Source organism: Trichomycterus rosablanca, chromosome 14, assembly GCF_030014385.1.
Source record: "Trichomycterus rosablanca isolate fTriRos1 chromosome 14, fTriRos1.hap1, whole genome shotgun sequence".
Lineage (NCBI taxonomy): Eukaryota > Metazoa > Chordata > Actinopteri > Siluriformes > Trichomycteridae > Trichomycterus > Trichomycterus rosablanca.
In genome coordinates this window covers 12,134,661-12,151,891 of record NC_086001.1, presented here as the reverse complement: position 1 = coordinate 12,151,891, position 17,231 = coordinate 12,134,661, and the positions used below count along the sequence as shown (strand labels likewise).

The window sequence follows — 17,231 nt, the reverse complement described above, 5'->3', positions numbered from 1 at the left end:
ATGACTGATCAATGGGACAGTGGTAAAACCACAGGGTGAGCTCAGGCATTAAACTATACATAATTTAACTAAGTCTAATTTCCATGTTGTAGACTTAGGATAGATTCACTGTGCTGGTTATTTTAGAACTTAAATTAGATTTCTAGCAAGAGCGTAAGAAAATTCTTAGACAGCAACTTATATACAGCAACATATAACAAAATTTACACCGATCAGCCATAACATTAAACTAACTAAGTAGGAATGTGTAATAGAGTGGACAGTGAGTGGACACGGTGTTTAAAAACTCCAGCAGCGCTGCTGTGTCTGATCCACTCATACCAGCACAACACACACTAACACACCACCACCATGTCAGTGTCACTGCAGTGCTGAGAATGATTCACCACCCAAATAATACCTGCTCTGTGGGGGTCCTGGCCATTGAAGAACAGGGTGAAAACAGGCTAAAAAAGTATGTAGAGAAACAGATGGACTACAATCAGTAATTGTAGAACCTCAAAGTGCTTCTATATGGTAAGTGGAGCTGATAAAATGGACAGTGAGTGTAGTAACAAGGAGGTGGTTTTAATGTTATGGTTGATCAGTGTATATATGTATAATTAAGTGACTACAGATTACAGATTTCACCAATGTGCTTGGTCATAAATCAATCTGTTGCAGTTAATTGTGTGAAATCAAGAAATCCCAACATAAAAATACAAAATGCTAATAATAAACTTCCTTGTTTTACAAGGTTTAATTGAACAAACACATCCCCTTCTACCTTATACAAAATTAGTATCTGAGAAATCAGATATGTTAGCCATTAAAGCAGCTTTGGAAAAGTGTAGGCATTGGTTGGAGAGAAACGCCTTTATTTGTCATATATACATATTCATGCATACAATACAAGCTGGGAGCTGGGGTCGACTGAAGGGTCAGCAATTGCATGGCGCCCCTGGAGCAGAGAGGGTTAAGGGCCTTGCTCAAGGGCCCAACAGTGGCTGAATGGCAGAGCTGGGATTCAAACACTCAATCTTTCAATTGACAACCCAAAGCTCTACCTACTAGGATTTACACACTAGGCTTTTTTTTTCACAAATTTTAACTTACCTACAGAAAGGTACTACAAATGCTAAAACAGATCAAACCAGACCAGCTTGACCCATAAAAATCTTCACTGATCATTAAAATCTTATTTTTAACCATATTTTAAACACAAGTATAATGTATAAACCGTGTTAGAGACAGACAAAGAGGAAAATGTAAAACAAATCTGCCAGTTGCTTTTCAACACAGATTGCCCTCTCAAAAGCAGCAAGATCACTTTTCAAACCATGTGTACCATTATTAGCTGAACAGAGAACAGATAAATAAGGGTGAACTCCCACTGACCTCCATGTGTATCTGCCATTTTCTATAGAGCAGCCATCAAGGTGATTGACACCTCCACTAAATGGGTCGTCGGCCCCATCTTCCAGCTAAGAATCTATCCTCACTGCTACAGCGCTAGACCCCTGTTGCTAATCAATATCAGTCAAAACCATTCTACAAACACAAATGTTGTTTAAGTGTATGGGTTGCTTATGTTGTGCTTTACACATTAAGGTGTAGGTGCCTCAAACTATTAGCTAAATAGTAAAGGCAAAAAAAAAAAGCCTGACAGACCACCCGCAGTATTACTGTTTTTAATAAACGAACAGTAAGCCATCAGTTGCATCACTTCAGGGTTCAAAACTGCCTCTAAAAGCATTATCAGCTTAAAAACAGTTTCTCTTTGGGAATACAGTTGCATATAAGCCTAATGCCTGACTCTGAGCATTAACCAGAGTGGTTGGTGTAAAGCACACCGTTATGGACCATGGATAAGTAAAATCATTAAGCACTTTAAAGAAGCTGGGCAAACATGTTTACTAAATCAATTGATGAATACACAGAACAAAGTGTAAAGTGTGGTAGGGAGGAATGTGTCAGAATTTACAGCTTCTTAATAATGAATTTTAATAGAACTGTTGACACATTTGTAAGCTAAACAGCCTTCACTCTTCTAGCAATGATGTTCAGTGGGGTTAGGTCAGGGCTCTGATCAGGCCACTAAAGTTCTGTCACAACAAACTCTTTACCCTTATGGACCTTAGTTTTGTACACATGGTACAGTCATGACTTTTTGCAAACTGTTGGAACAAAGATAAAAACAAATCGCTTTGTGTAACAGATTCTATATACTGGTTAGGAAGTGGGTGGACAAGAAGGCCACGGCTCAGAACATTCATTCCAATTCCTCCCAAATGTGTTCGGTGGGGTTAAGATCAGGGTTCTGTTCAGGCCACTAAAGTTCTCTCACAACAAACTCATCAAATCATGTTTTTATGGAGCTTAGTTTTGTGCACATGGTACAGTCATGACCTTATGCAAACTGTTGGCACAAAAATAAAAACATATTTTTGTATAACAGATTTTCTATACTGGTTAGCAAATGGGTACAAACAAATCTCCTAAATGGAATAATTATGAGGCATGTCCACATGGTTTTTGATGACATAAATACAATGCATATCTGTACGGGTTTCCTCCAGATACACTTATTTCCTTCCACGTTTCCCTTGTGATAAACAATTAATGTTGATATTTCAAATTTCTTTAATACTTACAGAAGTTTGTTACTGTCCAATGCTGTTACAAAGTTTAGGTTCGTTTTACAAATGTAGGAGTAGGAAGGACAGAATTGTAAATACGTACATTTGCGTAGGGACTTGGATTGTTCCTACTTACTTCTTCTTAGCAATTGTTTATCTAAGTGCAACACAGTGTTCCACCTTTAACACACATCCACAAATCACAAACAATACAGCCAGGCTATGAGCTAAATCCAAAAATAGGAAAGCAAGCTGTATGGTGCGATTGCTTGTTGCTTGTTTTTCCTCTTTGCATATAAGCCTGTTTTAGAGCCAGGGCAAACCACAACGGCAGGCGTTTCAGCAGCTAATCTCTTGTTCTAAAAGGGCAAAGATGTCATTCATTCCTTGCTCTCCCCCCAGAAACATTTCCAAGGTTAGGGTCTTACATCAAAAATAAGATTACCTTAAATGGCAACTGTATTCAAGCATAGCAATTCTCATTTGCCTCTGACATTACCATAGAATGATCTGATATTTTATCCAGATACATGAAAAAAGCCAGGGTGAAACACCCACTACATATGTGATCCAGAGAATGTGCTGGCAGCTCCATTAAAGTCCATTATCAGACTCAAACCAATACACTTTTATCACAAGCATAGGTATGCACTTAAAGCTCAGAACAACTAAGCCTATAGCGGCATTTTATCACAAATAATTATGATTCATTTTAATCTATGGTTAGGAAAGAGAGAATGCATCTTGATTGGGGAAACCATGTGAATGCACCTCCAATTTAAAATGAATATGAACCATGATTTTAACCTTTAGTTTAACTATTGAAAAATATTGAATAAAAAAAGAAAAGTGACACGAATTGGAACAGGTACCACAATGTTTTTGCTAAATATCAAAATATCAGAAACAGTTAACTGTCTGGGATTAGTACTTGCTAGAATTTCTAGATTTTGGTTTGGTACAACAGAAATGCAAGATACAACATACAATAAATCAATGCAACAACAAGGGCTGTTCAGCCAACAGATAGTACTCACTCAGAGGACAGGAAAGGACAAAACCTTCAACAGTTGGTGAAATTAGGGGCTCAAATCTCTGTTGGGCCCTTGAGTAAGCCCAGCAAAGCTCTTAACCATTTTGTTTCCAGGGACAGCATACACTGATCAGGCATAACATTAAAACCACCTCATTGTTTCTACACTCACTGTCCATTTTATCAGCTCCATTTACCATATAGAAGCACTTTGTAGTTCTACAATTACTGACTGTAGTCCATCTATTTCTTTAGATTACTAAAGAAAGATTACTATAGACTTTTTAAACCTGCTTTCACCCTGTTTTTCACCACAACAGAGCAGGTATTATTTGGGTGGTGGATCATTCTCAGCACTGCAGTGACACTGACATGGTGGTGGTGTGTTAGTGTGTGTTGCGCTGGTATGACTGGATCAGACACAGCAGCGCTGATGGAGTTTTTAAACACCTCACTGTCACTGCTGGACTGAGAATAGTCCACCAACCAAAAATATCCAGCCAACAGTGCCTTGTAGGCAGTGTCCTGTGACCATTGATTAAGGTCTAGAAGATGACCAACTCAAACAGCATCAATAGATGAGCGAACGTCTCTGACTTTACATCTGCAAGGTGAACCAACTAGGTAGGAGTGTCTAATAGAGTGGACAGTGAGTGGACACAGTATTTAAAAAGTCCAGCAGCGCTGCTGTGTCTGATCCACTCATACCAGCACAACACACACTAACACACTACCATGTCAGTGTCGCTGCAGTGCTGAGAATGACCCACCACCCAAATAATACCTGCTCTGTGGTGGTCCTGACCATTGAAGAACAGCATGAAAGGGGGCTAACAAAGTATGCAGAGAAACAGATGGACTACAGTCAGTAATTGTAGAACTACAAAGTGCTTTGATATGGTATATGGAGCTGATAAAATGGACAGGAAGTGTAGAAACAAAGATGTGGTCATAATGTTATGGTTGATCAGTGTATAATGCTATACACAAAGAAAGATTTTCATAGGTACGGCAACAGATTACCACCTCACCAGCTAAATCCCAGCAAGAGTTGGGAAAAAGCTTCTGTATGGCCCTTAATATGCACATTTACACCTTAATCTAGTCTGTAGTATAAACCATGTCATGTCTTTTTTGTCCCAAAATTGCATGGAACCTTATTCTTTACACACTAGCTTTTTAGATTGAAGCATCATTAGGAATTTACTGTGAATTTTTAGGACGGTTACGCAAGTACTCTTGTTAAATGCTTTGTCATTGTAAAACTTTACTACCATCATCTTGCTCCTTGCTGGGCTTCCTCTGCAATTAGGCCCAAAATACAGCAGCCCATCTTCTTGTCAAATAAAGCCCTTCCAAGCTTATCTACTGCAGCATTACATTTACTGGCTTCCTGTAGCTGACCACAATTAGCATGCTGATGATTGTGTATAAAGCCAGAACCAGTTCAAGTCTGTTTGATTATGATGTTCAACGCCTGCATTGTACCTTAATTGGCCATTTAAGCCACAAGGGTCTTGCCACCACTGAAAATGAATGAAATTAATTGAAGATCTGTAATTAATGGTTTGTGATTTAGGCATTTGAATTCTCATTAAATAATCAATAATATTAATAATATCAAGTCAAGAAGATCAATAAATGAAATACAAATTCAAATTTGGAAGCATATTTTTTACTTCTATTGGCAATAAGAGTGCATAAAACACTCAAACTTCAACAATTAGCAGTAGTGTCCAAATTGTTATGATCATATAATGTATTTTTAACATGTTTTATTTCACTTAAAGACCTACAAATGCCTTTTTGTCCATAGCTCTACAAGCAGGTCGTTTGAAAAACCAGACTCCAGTAAAGTTCAGAGAAAGTTCAGAGAAATTTCACAAAGGCAGAACTGTCCTTGAGCAGAGGAGTCTATATCCATAAGACCCCCTCTATAGCATACATTTTAAACAAGTGTTTAAATATTCATCATCACTCTCGTATTCATTCACTGATTTACCACTGACTCTCTTTGGCTGCTTGGATGATTGGCACACCATTAAATTAATAACAAGTGCTTAATGCCAAATTACACAATAAGACATTGACTATATATGCTTAAGAGCTAAGTCCTTTAAATATTGCTTATTAAATGTAAAGTGTAAGAATTAATGCATTATAAAGATAAATAAATACTTACAAATGCTAATAGTAAAGTGTTTATATACTATTAAACACCCACTAATTACTACATTTGTGTATTTCAATTTCACTGTTACTGAAAGGTGTAAAATTATATAAAATCTGTGGCAACAGTTCAAAAAAAGCCCTTCTTTTTTTCTTAGCAAAACTGTGTCACTTAGCAAAAAAAAAAAATCAAGATCCAATAGACAGAAGACAGCACAGAGCCCTTGAGAGCCAGGCCTTCTTGTAAAACATCATTGCCCAACTTTACAAAGGCTCTCTTTGTTAGATAAGCACACATTTTAAGCCTTCTGATTAGGGGGTTGGTGAACCCTTTAACATCCATGGCTTATGAATGGGATGTTCATTAAGCTTATGATCAGGTTTTAGTAACGTTTTTAGTGAGGAGTTTACATCCACTTGTAAGAGAGCTGTTTCTGCAACTGCTCTTGTTTGCAACTACATGATTGAAACACAAGTTAAAAAATTTTCACTTTTCTTTTAAAACGAGCGAGCATCTTGTCTGTGAAGTTATTAAAAATGCATAACTGTGGACAGTGTCCCACATGTTTTAGCAGCTTCTCATTCAAAGCAGACCTATTTTAATGCTTCTTGGATTACATTAGACTATAAAGATGAGACTTGATGAGACTGTACCATGTACTTTTAAAAATGAAGTAAAACTAGCCCTTCTTATATGAGTATAAAAATTAATCGGCTGTACTTCATCACTATGATGATCATTATGATGAGAGTTAGGATGTGAACACTATCCTAATTATTAAGTATAGGTGTTTTGCCACACCTATTGCAATAAAATTATATGCCTATATAAATGAATACAGGTATAATTAGGCATAACTAATATAAATTATATGCCTATAATTATTTGGCAACAGACCTTTTTCAGTCCCAGCATGACTGTGCTCATGTGCACAAAGCAGGGTTCATAAAGATATGGTTTGATTTGAGTTGTGTCAGTAGCTCTGACAACAAGGATATTAAACAGCAATCTGGCCAGAACAGGACGAGGGATTCCTGTATCATAGTGGTTGATGTGCCCAGTAGACAAACAGTCAGTGTTCACAAGGGACTGCACATAAATAGTTTTTATGTTAATGAAAGTTTTATTTTCTGGAATCTCAGTGACATGACAAAGAATGATATCTTGGCAAATTAAAATATTTATTTAAAGTATTTACACACTTTGGTGTTTTAGCCAAACCCTTTGCCTACAAGCATATGACACTTTTAGATTTTTTCCAGCATGACTGTGTCCCTGTGCACAAAGTGAGATTTGGTATGAAGAAGCAACCTTATTAAACACTTTCGTAATGAATTGGAATCCCAGATGTGACCCAGGCCTTGTCCAACATCAATACCTGACCCCCAAATGCTTTTTTGGCTGAATGGCTTTAAATTTACACAGAATAGCAGCTTAAGGCACCAACCCATCAACAGGCCAGGCTCCCAAACAGACTTAATTGGCTGTGTCTGAGGGAGGTTATGGTCCAAGTGATTTGTCATTGCTACTGCAATAATGCTTTTTGTAAGACCAAAAAAACAGTCATGGCTGCACACATGTCAGAGGGGGTGAGTGATAGTCCGTGGCTCTCCTTGGTCAGAGTGGGGGTCTGTACTGGCTGAGGAAGTTACAGTTGAGAAGGAAAAAGAAAAAGATGCAAAAATAGAAGAAAAAATAACACATTGTTTTGATTTTGTACTCATTAATAAATGATAAAAACAAATTCACTTACTCGGGGACAGTCAGTCTGGTCTGGAAAATAAATGGTACATAGCAACTGTTTGTCTGCTAGGTAGTGTTAAACTGGTCTTTTAGTAAACCATTGACCAAAAGTACTATGCTGGGGTGGTTGGTAGAGTCTTTATTCTTACCCCACTGAACATCTTTATAAACTGTGTGAACTACAAATCCTTTGTATCTGACTCGCTTGTTAATTTTCTCCGTTTACGTTGTTAGAAGTTATGAAGTATGAACCTTAAAGCAGTGCCGTCTGCATCCAGCGTAGTGACTTTAATCATGTACTGCATATGTCTGGGTTGACAGTGTGTGTCGAGAAGTGTTGGATATTACTATTGCACAGTGCATACTGTGAGTAATCAGCAGACAGTGCAAGCTCTCGCCCACAGCCAGCATCCTCAAAACACAGCACGCCTCAAAAGCCCAGACATAAATCTAGCATGACACTTCAATAGCAAGGTTGCCGAAAGAAAGCGAGAGAAAAAAATATCACCTAGAAATACCGTCTACAGCTTATGTGCTACTTTCTCATTCCTAAAGTTTTTTTTTTTGGTAGTCAGGGCCAAAAACAGAGATTCAAGTAAGGAACCTAGACCTGCAGGTAAAATATCAATACAAAAATCTCTAGATCATCAAAACAACATCATCCAAAACAACAGGACCAGGAATAAAAACAGGTATTTTTATTTATGGACTTACACTCCTCGACTATGTGACAGAAAGTCATGTGTTTAAATTCTAAGAGATGTACTGTATAAGGTGGAAATCACTGTAAAACACAGTGATGTTAGCATCATGCCATAAGAATGCATTTGAGCATTTGAAAAACTGATCAGTACCAAAGGCAAAAAAAAAAAAAAAAAAAAAAAAATTAAACTAAAGATTAATTAAAATAGTCTGTTCTCCAGCTCAGCATTCTAGGGATCCATGTTCAAGTCTCTGTAGTGCCACCTGTCTAGTCGGTGCTCAAAAGACTCAGTTGGCCACACCTAAAGAAGGAAAGTGCAAATGGTATAATAATACACTGAGCAACAAATAATCTCCCATATGTGTTAGGAAAGAAGTGTGAAGAAGTGACCTTACATGCAAGTGACAAGACGGTGCCACAGAACAGAAGCATTTGGATACACCCAAAATTAGGACACTTGAAATGAAGTGGAAAAAAAGAATTTTGTATTGACCTCTGTTGTTCTGTGTTTTTGGATAAATCATGTTGTGGAAAAATAAGGTCAGATGAACAAAGATTACAGTTTATTGGCACGATTGTGGGTTCTTACAGCAGTGTATTAGCTAAAGAAACAAAACTGTGGGCCTATACTGTTCTAGTCACAGTTTCAACACTTCCTCTAAAGTTTGGGTGTAGGACTTTGGAACCTCTATTCTGTGCTAATTGTTGTTTCTTATCTGCTTACAACATTGTACAACAGCTTAATGACAGACATGTTGCTTATCTCTGTGCTTTTCATTTCCAGCCACACCTCAAGCACCAACACGGCCAAGTCGTAGCCTAGTGGTTAAGGTACTGAACTAGTAATCAGAAGGTTGCTGGTTCAAGCCCCACCACTACCAGGTTGCTGCTGTTGGGCCCTTGAGCAAGGCCCTTAACCCTTAATTGCTCAGACTATATAATGTAACTGTAATGTAAGTCGCTTTGGATAAAGGTGTCTGCTAAATGTCGAAAATGTAAACGAACACAACTATAAGGCTTTAATGCACAAAACAGCATAATACTAATATTCAGATTATATTAAGCATAAAATCTAATCGTTTCAACAACTGAAATTAACTCTCAGACAATAAATTAAAATTTTTGATAGCTGAGTAATTTTAAAATGACTATAAATTACTACTGAAAATGACTATTTTTACATCTGCATGTACTCTCTTAGCTGCAGACCAAAATGGAAAGGTGATCTAGCAGGCTTAAACCAGCCTGAGGGAAGGAAATATGTTATTAATGGATACAGAGTATTAATTTTGGAAAGAGACTGCATCAGACAGATTCCTTTTCTCACTATCTCAGTGTCACGATGCCTTGTCAGACTGAGGTATTTTTTTCCCTGCTTCATCTTTGGCGCCAGCAAAAAAATTAATAAATAAAAATAATTGATGGAAGGTGATGAGCACAGACAGATGAAGGGAAGCAGACAACAAGCTACTAGGAACAAAATATTCTGCATGATTAGCGTTCTGCATTTGGAAAAAAAAGTGGACTGTGTATTTTAAATTACAGGGCAAGATGAGATGGAAAAACTAAAAATTGCACTAAAATTGCATTCCTGCCTAAACATTATCAGTTAAATGATGTTTAATGTATTGTCATTTGTCATACATTTAACTAATGTACAATATTAAAATACTTATATTCAAAAATATCCCAACTGGATACTTTATTTTGTTCTTTTGTCATCCAATAATGTTAACCTGACCCAGAACTGCCACATCATAATGACACCAGTTTGGCTGCCTTCCAAAAAACAAACAGCTGTAATAATAGTGTGTCAAATTAGTGTACTATGCATAATGATGTTAGTAATTGGTATAGCGCACTGATTTTATCTAAAAGTTAGCCACTACCTTGAGCGGCACGGTGGCTCGGTGGGTAACACTGTCGCCTCACAGCAAGAGGGTCCTGGGTTCGATCCCCAGGTGGAGCAGTCCGGGTCCTTTCTGTGTGGAGTTTGCATGTTCTCCCTATGTCTGTGTGGGTTTCCTCCGGGAGCTCCGGTTTTCTTCCCACAGTCCAAAGACATGCAAGTGAGGTGAATTGGAGATACTGAACTGATGAATCTTGTGTAATGAGTAACTACCGTTCCTGTCATGAATGTAACTAAAGTGTGTACAACATGACGTCAAAACCCTAATAAATAAATAAATAGCCACTAGCTTACTTAGCAAGATATAGTCTAGTTTTAATGCATTTAACATTTTCACATTTTTGAAGTCTTATTCTTATTTTCTGAGTTTAATTCTTATAAACTAATTTAATAGTAGCTAAACTATTATAACAGCAATATTATAATTGATTATAACTAGTAACTTCTTTCTACTTGTATAAAGAGGCCTAGTTACAGTGCACACATTAGAATTTAATATAAAAGTGGTCTCTTGTCAAGACTGAAAATCCCCAAAACTGTTACCTTATGTAGTTAAAACCACTGGTGTATTATTATTATTATTATTTCATTTTACCACCGCTTTATCCTAGTCACTATGTTGGTGGGTTAGGCTTTCTTTGGAATCATTGGCCAATTGCAGTAACACATCCTGGGCAAGATGCCAATCCATTACAGGGCATTATTATTGATATTATTATTGCAATTATTATTATTACTATAATAATAATAATAATTATTATTATTATTATTACAATTATTATTAGTATTATTATTAGTATTATCATTATTATTACAATTATTATTAGTATAATAATAATATATAATATAATATATAATTATTATTATTATTATTACATATATAATATATAATTATTATTATTATTATTACAATTATTATTAGTATTATTATTAGTATTATCATTATTATTACAATTATTATTAGTATAATAATAATAATTATTATTATTATTACAATTATTATTATTGTTATTATTATTATTATCATTATTATTATTATTACAATTATTATTATTGTTATTATTATTATTATCACTATTATTATTATTACAATTATTATTAGTATTATTACTATTATTACAATTATTATTATTATTATTATTATTATTATAATCATTGTCATTATTACAATTATTATTATTACTATCATTATTATGTTATTATTATTGTACATGCTGATAATAACTGTACATGCTGATAATAATATTGATCCAACACGAATGAAAATAAACCTTTAACATAATCAAACATCCTACAAGTGTGAATGTAGAACTGCTGAAAAAGAGAAATATCACCAGTTTACACGGATGATTTATTTAAACCTACATTAAGCTACATTAAGCACAACCATTTCAGGTCTGCTTAGGTAGCCCTATTTTTCCTCTGTTTATGTTGTATCCTACACTCTGTACCCTGTCCCTGTAAGGTTTATTTCTCAGCTTCTAAAAACAGAAAGAAGAATGTACTCACTGGAAATTAACCAAATAAGATCAGTTTTATAATCCCCTGCTAGCAGAGTATTTCAGAAGGACTTTTGAGTCTGTGTATCATTCAATATGACCCTTGTACAATCTTACTGTATGTTCCCTCTTGTGTGATATATTTACAGCAAAACAATATTTTGAAAAAAAGGCATTACATTTGAAAGACGCGTCATTGACACACAGTCAGCACATTTGTACATGGAGGAGTAATAGCCAATCACTGCATGTGATTAAGACTGAGCCCAGAAGATCTCATTATAACCAATATCCCATGTCAGTGTGACCTCTAAAAAGCCATAAACGCAGCACACACCATTACAATAGCAGCTTCAGCTCTCATCAGAAATTAGCTAATTATATTCACAGCTGATTCTGAACATTTTATAATGAAGAGCTTCTGTAAATGCTTGTCTGTATTTCCAAAGCAATCCAAAATAAAAAAGAAAACTGATACTGATAGTGAATCAATCAGGATTTAAGCTGGAGCCTATCCCAGCTTTTCAATGGGTGCAAGGCACACAGTAACACCCTGGATGGGGCACCAGTCCATCGCAGGGCAGACACACATACACACACATTCACCTATAGGGCAATTGAGTGTCTCCAATTAACCTGACTGCATGTTTTTGGACAGTGGAAGGAAACCGGAGCTCCCAGAGGAAACCCACACAGACACAGGGAGAACATGCAAACTCCGCACAGAAAGGACCCGGACCGCCCTGCCTGGGAGTCGAACCCAGTACCTTCTTGCTGTGAGTCGACAGTGCTACCCACCGAGCCGAGATAAGAAAGAAACCCACTGACATGCCAAAGAACCCAGTTTTAGAAAAAGAGCTGTTGTAGATATTATCTAAATCCTAGGATAATATATTTAATTATACAGCACACTATAACCATTTTTGCCACTACTACTCACTATTAAAAGCACAGTACACAATCCTACAGAGAGCCCCACATTTACAGATGTATAATTTCTCCACATTTTCATGCTGGCACCAGGACCAGACAGTAAACATTGCTGTTCCAGTGGCAAGTAGGAGACCTTCTCTTACTAAGACATAACCAACTGTGTCTGTAGAGTGACCAACCTGGCTTTGGATTACTATGTTACCTTAATGCTTTTTCTCAATAAAAAAATGGACATATATGATGAGCTTAAATTGTTGAGTTGTTGGAGCAATGTGATTATAAACTGACTGCCTAACATCCATTCACCAGTCAAAAATTTAGAGCAGTCTTTATTACCAAGCTTAAGAATGTTTATGGTTGAGAGTTAATATAATGTATTATATTATTTAATTACTTTAATTAATTTATATTATTTATTTCATTAATTATTTTGAATTGTTACTAATATTAACAAAATGTTACCATATTCACTTTAAAAGTAAATGAAAAAAAAGAGTAATAAATAAATCATGAATTTAATACTAATTGTGTACTACTCCAAATTATTTAATTATTGGCGCCCAGGTGGCACAGCGCACCAGCGCAGAGATTCTGAACTCCTCAGTTCGAAACTTGGCATTGCCACCGGTCGGCAGGGTGCCATCTAGCGGGCATAATTGGCTGTGCCTGCAGCAGACACGTCTCTGCTAGGGCGGGATGCCCGGACTATGCGGGTGGGGTCGTCAAACGCTGTAAGGACCCTGATTGGCAGATAGAGAGGCGCCTGTGCGGAGTGCATAGGTGAAAAAGGGTTCCGCTAAGGGCTGCACGTGGGTCGGAGGAAGCGTGAGCAGCAATATACCCACCTCGACTGCAATCAGGGATCCCCCAGCAGCGGAAGACAAATTGACTATGCTAAATTAGGGAGAAAATGGGAGAAAATGCATAAATAAAATAGAAAAAAAATATTTAATTAATAATATTGAATTTACAAAAAACAATAAATTGTGAATTCAATTATTTGTCCACCTATTTTTTTATTTGTATCAAACACCAAAGAAAAATAAACATAATAAATTACATTTCCAGTCACCTGAAAAATTTAGAACTGTTTTAGTATGCTCTGATAAAACTAGTAGTCTTCATTCACTCATTGTCTGATTTACCACCACTTTATCCTGTTCAGGGTCACGGCAGGAAACACCCCGGAGAGGTCTCCAGTCCATCACAGGGCAAACACACTCCCCTAGAGCTCTACTTAGCCTGACTGCATTCCTTTGGACTGTGTTAGGAAACGTATGCAGACACATGAAGAACATGCAAACTCTACATTGAAGGACCTGGATCACTCCACCTGGGACCCATAGTGTACATGTCCTCTGTGCTGTGAAGTGTATGGAATCCTTTAACCTCAACTGTATATGTCGATGTTTTACCATAGTTATTAGAAGTCCACATAACATCAAGCTGACATAAAGCTATTATATTGAGGTTGGCAAGTCATTTAGAAAACCGACCACAAAACCCCCATTCATGTTGAATAATTTTACACAGACAACACAAATTGAAGCTTAATACACAGACCGATCAGCTCATCTAGGTCCTCAATACTCAGAACATGGAATTATTTAAAGTGCATGGATCTGTAAATACTAAAGTTTATAGAAAATGCTAATTAGTCTAAAAATGCAAATTTAGTCATGAGACACTCATTTAAAAGCTATGCAGCTCTGTCTCTAAAAACAGAGCAGCCACATGATTTTTGGGCGGGGGAATAAAGCTCATACCAAGGTAGAAGAAGGTAAGAACCTTGCCAAGTGCTTAATATATCCCTTTAGCATGTCTAACTTGATCACCAATATATTCCCTATGCTAGAAGACGTGGGATCTAGTTTGGAGTCCTCTAAGGCTTTTATTGCTTATTAAACATGAAATTAGTCTTCATTCAGCTTTATTCAGCTTTTAAAAAAAAGTCCTGGCTCATTTTCCTCACAGCATGCTAAGAACGAATGAATAAGGCACAAAATGAATGCTGGATTTTTACAAAATGGAAAACATGAACAAAGCCTGCGCTGATGATCAAGGTTTAGACTCGCAGTGTGGAGCTGATGGCGGCGAGGGAACGGTATTTGGAGAGAAGGGCTGTCTCTCTGCTCACAGACACAACGCAGAAATCGATGAGTTCTCTCTCTTGGGAGGGCGAGAAAGCGAGCGAGGAGCCGAGGCTTCACTCAGCATGCCCTTTCGCAGATTGCGAACCTGAACTCCCAACTAAAACAGAATGCTTAATATGCTGCAAGAAGCACCGATACTGCTGGAGACGCAAAGTGGAAAGTGTCGGAACATCAAAAGGCTAAAGACGTGCCTAACCTTCTGTCTCTAATGAAGGTGGAGGAAAAGAAGCCATGCTAGAGCTTCTGATGAGCTCAGATATCGACAGACTGCCTTCAACATCATGTTAACTACAGCCAGAGCTGGTGCTTTGGTCTACAGGGTGTCTCAAACACAGTTCTTTTCTTCTTCTTTCACTTTCTTGTTTGAACAGACATACTAAGAATACTAAGACCCCCGAAAAGTGTGCATGGCATTGTCTGTTTCATAACAATTGGGCATGTCAGTCAGGGATATAGTAAATACTGGACTGGTGGTAGCTTATAGTGATTCATGTGTTGAATACAGCAGACATAGGCAGCCAGAAAGACCTGATAACATTTGATGGGAGCCAATTGTGGTTTTGAATCCAGGCTCTGGGTGTCGAACAATGGCTGACCCTGCTGGGATATGCAAACAAAAAGCATTTTATTGTACTTTACACATGTATATCTATATATGACAAATAAAGGCATTCTATTATATAATGGTCAGATGACTGGGTTCAAATATCCTCAAAATGGCAAGTCATGGTAAGCACTTACTGATAACAGTCCAAGAAACAAGCCTCAAACCGTCAACAGGTTGCTGACTGGTCAAGACTCATTAATGCCAGAATACATCAAGGTTATGGAGCTTAGTACAAACCAACAGACGGGCTACTGTAGTTTTAGTTGCTGATTATTTCAATACTGAAGATCAGATGAATAGGTTACAACACAGTGCATAGTAGTAGGTCAGTCGATATGGCCATGCTAACTCATGTCCACCATCGAAAGCACCTACACTGGTTCCACAGATACCACTGGACAGCGTCAGATGTGTTTTTAAGTCAATGTTTTGGAAGATCAGCTGTTTTGACAGCTTACCAGTTAAGGCTGACAGAAAATAGCCATTCTGTAAGGGTCAAAAAGCCTAATTAAACCATAAAAAATTATAAATGAATGAGTAAATGAATAGAGGAATGAATAAATGAATAAAAAAGTAAGAAGCATAATGCATCAAAAGTTCTTACAAAACAAGAGTAGGAGAGTGTCAAAACACAGGTCACTCTTGCCAACTTGAACCATTATTTAGGTCTTACAACTCATCTACCATCAAACAAGACCAGTCCTACCAGCAAGAACCACTATGAAACTGCCAAGACCCCTTTAAACCCACCAGACCACTATAACCGCTACGTAAGTGTTAAAATCCCTCTAATACAGTCAAACTAGACCAGCTTGGCCAGCTAGAACCAGTATGAAAGTCCCAAGACCTCTTTAAACCCATCCAGAACCACCATATTAATGTTAAAACCATCATACCAGACCAGTATAAAAGTGCTATAACTCTTGGAAATTTATCAAACCAGACCAGCCCCACTAGCAGGAATCAGTATGAAAGTACCAAGACCCCCCTTAAGCCCATCATATTTGAAGTCTGTTGATCTAGAACCCCTATGTTAATGTTTACACTATCAAACCAGACCAGCTTGACCAGTTACAACCAGTATAAAAACGGTATAACCGCTTCAAATCCATCAAACCAGACCAGTACCATAAGCAGAAACCAGTACAAAAGTGTCAGGACCCCCTTAAACCCATCAGATTGGATCTGTCTGTTCATCTAGAACCACCATGTCAATGTTAAAACCATCAAACCAGACCAGCGTGGCCAGCTTGAATCAGTACGAAAATGTTATAACCCCTTCAAATCCATCAAACCAGACCAGTCCCACCAGGAGGAACCAGTACAAAAGTGTCAAGACCCCCTTGAACCCATCAGATTGGATCTGTCTGTCCATCTAGAACCACCATGTCAATGTTAAAACCATCAAAGCAAATCAGCTTGACCAGCTGGAACCAGTGTGAACGTGTTAAAACCCTTACAAATCCATCAAACCAGTTAAGGGCAGATCAGTCTGACCCGCTAGCACCAGTAAGTGTTAAAACCTATCTAAGACCATTAAACCAGACCAGCCTATGTAGCTAGAATCAGTTTGGAAATGTCAGAACCCTTTCAAATCTACCAGACCGGATCAGTCTGGCAAGCTAGAACTGCCAAAAACAAAATCCCTACTTAATCCACCAAATAAGACCAAAAACAACAACAAATAGCTCCACCTAAATCAAAAAAATCCTTTCCACAAAATAGCTCAGACTAGTAGTCCTTGGTGGTGACCAGTATTTGTGTTTTGAACATGTTTATGCTGCTTTTTGCTGGTCACCAACCTGCAATGACCAGTCTACACAATATTGCCAAAAGTATGTGGACACCTGACCATAAGCTTGT

The 17,231-nt window shown here is 37.4% G+C and overlaps 1 protein-coding gene across 29 annotated transcripts in view; it reads right to left on the bottom strand.

Annotated features, from left to right (window-relative positions):
- LOC134326035 (neurexin-1a-like) overlaps positions 1-17,231 on the bottom strand; it is a 482,010-nt gene that overhangs the window by 342,972 nt on the left and 121,807 nt on the right. The window lies entirely within an intron of this gene.